The sequence below is a fragment of the Pteropus alecto genome, unplaced genomic scaffold (genome assembly GCF_000325575.1).
Source record: "Pteropus alecto unplaced genomic scaffold, ASM32557v1 scaffold146, whole genome shotgun sequence".
NCBI classification, from domain to species: Eukaryota; Metazoa; Chordata; class Mammalia; order Chiroptera; family Pteropodidae; genus Pteropus; species Pteropus alecto.
The window spans coordinates 16,900,220-16,908,153 of NW_006442107.1; the positions used below are offsets into that span (position 1 = coordinate 16,900,220).

Consider the following 7,934-nt stretch of genomic DNA (forward strand, 5'->3'; position numbering starts at 1 on the left):
AATTAACAAAGATGTAAAAGCAATTTAATGGAGAAAAGACAGACTTTTCAATAAATGATGCTAGAGCAAATGAACATCCATAGGCAAAAAAATGAACAGACATAAGTCTGCCATTTTATTAATTTATTAAATTAACTCAAAATGGATAATAGACTGTAGTAAACTAAGTAATAGCCATCCAAAGACAGATTTACTTCCTAATCCCTAAGACAAATGGCTATTACCTTATATCATAATACATCAATTAAAGTTAGGGATTTGGAGATGAGGAAATTACCTGGAATTATCCAGGTTGGTCCTAAATGCCATCACAAGTATCTTTATCACAAATCTCTATAGCAAATTGAGATTTGACACAGACACAAAGACGACCATGTTAAAAATGGATGCAGAGACTGAAGTGGTGTGTGGTCCCCAGGGCCTCAGAAGGCCCTGCAAACACCTTGAATTTGACCCACTGAAACTGACTTCAGATTTCTGGCCTCCAAAGCTGGGAGAAAATAAATTTCTGTTATTTTAAGCCACCAAGTTTGTGTAATATGTTACAGCCGCCTTAGAAAACTAATACACAGAATTGAGTGTAAAACATTGAACTATAAAACTTTTAGGGGAAAAAAAAAGAGAAAATATTCACAATACAGAGCTACACAGAGTTGAAAGCACATTCCATTAAAGGAAAAACTTAAACTTCATAAAAATTAAAAATTTTGCTCTGCAAAAGACTGTTAAAACAGACTGGAAGAAAATATGTATAAATCATATTATTTACCAAAGGACTGGTATCTAGAATACATAAAGTCTCAAAACTCAACAGTAAAAAAGCAAACAATCCAATTAATATAGGCAAAAGACATGAAAAGACATGATTCTACCTAAGAAGATATATAGATAGTAAATAAGCACACAAAAAGATCTTCAATATCCTTAGCCATTAGGGAAACACAAATTAAAATCATGAGATGTCACTATATACCTACTGAAATGGTTAAAATTTTTAAACAATCGTGAGAAATGCTAGTGAGGGTGCAAAGGAACTGGATCACTTATACACTGGCTGGTGTGACTGTAAAATGATACAAACACTGGAAAACAGTTTGGCATTATCTTAAAAAACAAACCATAAAATTACCACATGACACAATAATTGCATTCTTAGGCATTTATCCCAGAGGAAAAGAGGCAAAAAAACCTATACATAAGTGTTGGTAGCAGCTGTATTTGTAATAGTCAAAAACTGGCTATTACAATTGTCCATCAGTGAGTGAATGGTTAACCAAAATGTGAGCACATCCACACCAAATGGTGTATGCATACCATGTACGGTTGTGTACTCTTCAATGAAAGGAACTAACAAATGATACAACAAACCACCTAAATCTGCAGAAAATTACACTGAGGGAAAAAAGAAATCCCCAAAAGTTACATAATATTGTTTAATTCCATCTATATAACATTACATAACATTCCTTTTTTTTTTTGGTAACACCTCTATTGAGATATACTTCACATACCATACAATTCACTCATTAAGTGTACAGTTACATGGTTTTTACTATATTTACAGAGTTGTGAAATATATAAGATTCCTGAAATGACAAAATTTAGAAATAGAGAACATTAGTGTTTGCCAAGGGTTAAGAGGGCCGGAATGGGATCAAGAGGAAAATGGGTGTGGCTATAAAAAGGCTATGTGAGAAATTTCTATGGTGATGGAAATGTTCTATGCCTTTACTTTGTATCCTCATTATATTTATGTTATCACTGGGGGAAACTGGGTCAGAGTACACAAGATCTCAGTATTACTTCTAACAACTAAATTTAAATCTACAATGATCTCAAAATAAAAAGGTTAAAGTTTAACTTAAAAGAGCAAAAGTGACAAACCTAGTCTACCAGATTTTTAAAAATTATGTTTGTATATTATAATGCATAGTCACTTGATAAATATATATTAAGTACTTACTACATAACAGATAGATACTAGGTATAAAATAAGGAACAAAACTGACAGAAATCCCTACCCTCATGGGACTTAACAGCATTGTGTGCATCCATGCAGGCACTCGTGGTAGGTATGCGTGCATATACTATATTCTCAAAAAACATTTAATGAATCACATTACTGTGCTAAAACAGCAAAATTAATTAATAAAAGTGACGAATCCCCAGAGTTAAATTATTTCTAGAATTCAAAAACACTATGCAGATTTTTAAAACAATGCAAAATGCCCTCTAGGAAATATTGAAGTAAATGGAATTAAAAATGGCAAATTAATATTCCTTGCCACCCTGAACATGCCCGATTTCGGAAGCTAAGCAGGGTTGGGCCTGGTTAACACTTGGATGGGAGACCACCTAGGAATACCAGGTGATGAAGGCGTTAAAAAAAAATTTTTTTCTTTTAATTAAAAAAAAAAAAAGGATTCAAAGACAAACATCATATATCTCAGTAAATTTCAGGTAGGTCCAAAAAATGGACTATTTTTAAGATACAACAAATAGAAAAAAAATGAAGTGTTATAAAATTAATGAGAATCAAATGTCTCAAGTCTGAACATATAAAATGTAATATACAAAAGGAACATAACTGAATAGGAAAATGTAAGATAAGTTTAAGTAATAAGTTATAATAGATTATCATTAAACATACCCATAAAAATGATCACAAATATACCTAGAGCACATTCTGTGAATAGTAAAATTATAAATTAGCATATAAAAATTTAATATGGAAAAATACACACAGCCTTGCTAGCAACTAAAGAAATATTAAATTTTAAAGTGACTTCTAGACACCATTAGGAACTATATTAAATTACCAAAAAAAACTGTTTAAAAAATTGGCAAAGATGACGGCATACAGATACACTTTTATAGTACAAACGGCATTTTGTAAGTTAGCCCAATTTTGTGGAAAGCAACATTCATGTGTGAGGCAGAGATGCAGAAACTTTATCTTGAATTCTTAAAAATAAAGGAATATTTTAAAAGTTCCTTTATTTTACAGATGAGGAAACTAAGGCTTAAAAAATACAAAGTTAAAAAACCTTAAGAGACTGAAGAATAAAAGATGCATCTTCATTAAAATACGAGGCCCTGCATGTTCCCTCTACCTCAGGGTTTTTGCTCAGAATGTCCCCTTCCCCATCCCCGCATAGAAATATTTATACACAAAAACAGCCCTCTACAAATTAATAACTACACATCACTTAAATCTCAGCAACAATATCACTCCCCAAAAAAGGCTCTTTGGCTACCTACCCATTCTACCCACAAACTCATCAACCCACTCTAGATCTAGTCCCCTCTCTATGACCATATCAGTTTGTAATTACATGGTTATCTGGATATCTGAATTAAAATGTCTCAACAACACTAGCTCCAAGAAAGCAGGGATATCTATTTCTTTACCAGTGTATGCCCAGCACTGTAAAAAAAAAGCTGGGCATCTAAGACACATTCGTTAATATTTGTTAAAGCAATGAATGCCAATTTACTTTAATCTAATCCAAAAACTATTAAATCTCTTAACCCAAGATACAATCTGCAGTCCTCAAATCAAAATCATGATCACCTGCCATGTACAAAACACTTCACTAAATTACTAGATTCAAATATTTACTAATATTTGCCTTTAACATGATGAATTTTTCACCAAAATAAAACATTTACATACTTTAAAAAAACTTCAATAAAGCTATAATAATCCTTGTTTAACACAGCTGACAAATTCTCTTGTATTTTACCCTTTGACTCAGCAATTCTGACTTGTGAGAATTAATCTTACAGGAAAAACTCTCACATGTGAAATGGTATTTATATAAGTTTAATCACTGAGGCATGACTCACAACAGCAAAAATTAGAAACCACCTAAATATTCATCAATAATGATACATCAAACAATGGAATACTAGAACACTAAATATGTTCCATGAGGTCACGGATTTCTATCTGGTTTGCTGAATGCTCCAGCCCTAGTATTTAGATAGTACTGGCACATAATGATTAGCAGACATTTGGTCCTGTGCAAAACATCCATGGAGACGTTTGGTTCACACCAAAAGGTCCTTGAAATTTGGTCCTATCGAAAACGTCCAAGAGCATATTTGGTTCACGCTAAATGATCCCTGCCTGATATTTAGTCCTGCCAAAAAAAGGTCCATGGGTTCAAACAGCCCGTTAATGTTTATTTATACTTTTGGTTTATAGGATTAATATGTAAAAAAAATGCCATCATTATTGGTTCAATAATTGTGACTGTACTGCCAATAATAAGCCTTCTTACCTCTATAGCCTAGCTGGTATTGGTGCATGGGGTTAGGTAGATGGGCTGGCATGGACATTTCTAAGGATGTTTTGGACAAGACCAAATAAATGTCCTGCAAGGTATATAATGGACAGGCAATGCTGGCTGAATAAATGAATGAAAACACTGCAACTAAAAAATAAGAAGGCCCTTTATGTACGGATATAAAATGATCTCTAAGACAGTAAAATGAAAATAACAAGGTGCAAAAGAATGAATACAGCATGAAAAACAAGAAAATAATATTTATAATCTCGTTTATGTACATATCTCTGGAAAGCTATATAAGGTCATAGTGACTGAGGGAGTCATATTATTCTCTTTATACCTTTAAAATTCTGAATTACAATATTCTCCATTCACAATAATTCCTTTGGTAATAAATATTGGGACCAAAAAAGATGAAATAGATTCCTATTTACAATAATCATCTAGCTTTTTATGTATATAATATGCTTTGCTCACCACCCATTAGTCACTTAGTAGTCATCTCAGTGACCATACTGACTATCCAAGTATCACAGTGCTTGTGTTCAAGCAATGCTTATTTTACTTCCTAATGAACCCAAAGCCATTCATGTACCTTTATTACAGTATATTGTTATAATTCTATTTTATTATTAATTATTGTTGTTAATCTCTTACCGTGCCTAATTTATAGATTAAACTTTATCCTAGACATGTATATATAGCAAAAAACATATGCATATATAGGGTTCGGTACTATCTGTGATTATAAGCATCCATTAGGGGTCTTGAAACACATCCCTCGCTGATAAAAGGGACTACTATACCGAGACTGCCAGACACCCTAAGGTACCATTAACCAAAGTAGAAATCGGAAAAGGCCATATGAGTCACTTCAATGTTGTGCTGGTTTGAATTCTGTTCAGCAAGGATTCACTCCCCAACCCTCCCACCATAAGGGTAGCATACTTCCCTTCACCACCGCTGCTAGGCATGGCCATGTGACTTGCTTCCATCAATGGAATATGAGCAGAGACTGGAAATATGCTTGTCCACTTACTTCTTGCACTTCTGCATGAGAAGACCACACCCTAAGTAGTTTACTGACTCCAAAAGAATAAAAGATGTGGAGCAGGCCTGAAAGGAACCTGCAACCTGGAACCAAGCCCAGATGAACAAGCTGACATCAATCAAAACACAGTTGATCTGTAGACTTATGAGCAATAAGTAAATCCCAATACCGTACGTCAAAAAAAAAATTGTTAATAAAAAAATAATCTAGCTTTTAGTTAGATGCTGTAGTTATTAAATTGACATAATTTTATATTTTTATTTTTTTAAACCATAAAACACATAAACATTATTATTATTCATAAACATTACCTCATTTGTTCCTTGCAACAACCCTGTGAAATAGGTTACATGTTTCTACCCATTTTATGGACAAGAAAACACGATAAAAGGCATTAAATAACTTGATGAAGTGATGCAGCTAGTAAGCTGTGGTCTCTGAACACAAACCCTTTACTCAATACTGAATGCATACAGTAGGCTCAGGTAAGTAAAAGTAGACCTGTGTTACTTACTACCTTTAATAGAGCTTACAGTCTAACCAGTGGGAGAGTAACATTAGTCAGTTCATCTGATTCCAAAAATGTTGACTGTTAACTGTGATAAGAGGTACAAAGGGAAGTTATTCATGCTCTTTATCTCCAATTCTCAATTCTACTGTTCCTTCCTCTACAGCACCAAACGCATGTCCTCAGATATAAAACTGCTTATTCCTCATCTCCCTTTAGCTGGACCATTTGAATCTGCATAGATAGCTTATTTCAAAACCAAGTAGGAGGAGAAGGGCAAAAAAGATACAAATCAAGATTACTAAAACTACTTTCAGGTATCAAAGGGCCCTGTGGGTTTAGGATAGCGCATTACGCTGAAACAACTTAAAAGGTTATGTTTAAGTTTCTCCTAACTTTAAACTAACAGATGCTAGATGAATTTCTGTTGTTACTTATCCATTCTCCTAACAAAAGTCTGATCAACAGACGTTGAGAGAAAAAAAACAACTTTGCTATCCATCATGCTCCCATTTTAGTATTAATTAACTTAAAATCTGGCACCTTTTATTTTCCTAGTCTATAATCAAAATCATTCCTCAAAAAACTTTTTTTAAAAAATCAGGTATTTTAAGCTGGCCTTCAGGACTTAAAATGTTAAGTCAATTTTATACTACATAATAAAATACAAGTTTTTTTTTTAAAATTATGCCATTTTATAAATAACTATTTGTTAAGGGGATTTGGATAAAGTCTTAAAAGCCTTAAGAAAAAAAAGATAGTCTAGAGCAGTCATTTATTAAATTGGCAAGAACCCATGTAAGCCTGGCTTTCAGAATTACAACAAATCTGTAGAAAGAAGAAATTTTAAAAATATATATGCTCAAATAAGATACCAATAAAGTTGTTAAAGTTATAATATAAACTGAAATATTATAAAATATTTCAGAAATATAAACTGAAAATTCAGGGACTGGATAATCCAAAGCAAGTTAATAGAGAATCATACAAATCTGTATTTAATGAGCAGTAGAAGCTGATTTATTTTAGCTTATATTAAAAGATGCTTCCTTACAGAGATGCCCAAAAGCAAACAGATTAGATTTTCATTTTTAAGACAAGGCATTAACTTGTTATTACATGTAATTTTCATTGTAATGGAGCTTACTTCTAACAATGTACAAGAGCTTTTTATTCCCTTGACCATTCGAAAAAAAGGGAAGAAAGGAAGTTTGGTTCAAAGAGTCTTTGAAAATAACAAAGGAAAACACCAAAAGGGTTAAATACCTTACCACTATACCAGTCTGTACCTTCTGAAAACTTACTTTGAATACCTGTTCAACTTTAATATTCATAAGTCATCTTTACATGTTTTTCAAAATATCACATCTGACCTAAGCATCTGACACTAACTACTGTTTTCCTTAAATTTTTTGTGTTTCTACTGTCACACTCCATCCTGGTTTTCTTCCTATCCTGTCCATTCCTCACGCTGCACTTTATTCCATTCCATATTTAAAATTGTATTCTCCAGCACTTTGTTCTATCTAGGCCCTCTGATATATTTCAATTTATATACCTCTTCTGTGGCTACATCCATACTCACAGCTTTAGCTCCATGTATTCCAGATCTACATACACACACCTAACCACTGGACATATAATCATCAAATCTTACACGATATCCTTAAAACGTCAGGAATCTCTTCTATCCAGTTCCATTATCATTACCTTGGTTCAGGTTCTAATCATTTCTCTCTCTGACACAACAAAGAATGATCTATTCACTAGTCTCATCACTAACAAACTGGGGGCTGAAGACAGGAGATGGAAGAGGATGACAGAGTAGCATATATTCCTTTTATCAACAAAAACTGCTCTATATTTCATTTCCTTTCCATATCTAGTCTGGTCAAATCCAAGGGACAATGAGATGATTTGAGAAAGGGCCTCAACAATCATCTCCTCTCTCTTTTCCATAGCCTTGAGGTCAAACCAAATTAGTCTGATTTTAAATATCCCGTAAGAGAAGTGGACCAGAGCAAAGTGCTTGGAATTTTGAGGGGAGATAGTGACCTAAAATGATTCTTTCCAGAAAAAT

The 7,934-nt window shown here is 33.2% G+C and overlaps 1 protein-coding gene across 5 annotated transcripts in view; it reads right to left on the minus strand.

Moving 5' to 3' along the window:
• The window catches only part of RNF138 (ring finger protein 138), a 34,857-nt gene that overhangs the window by 24,738 nt on the left and 2,185 nt on the right, over positions 1–7,934 (minus strand). The gene's annotated exons all lie outside the window — the stretch shown is intronic.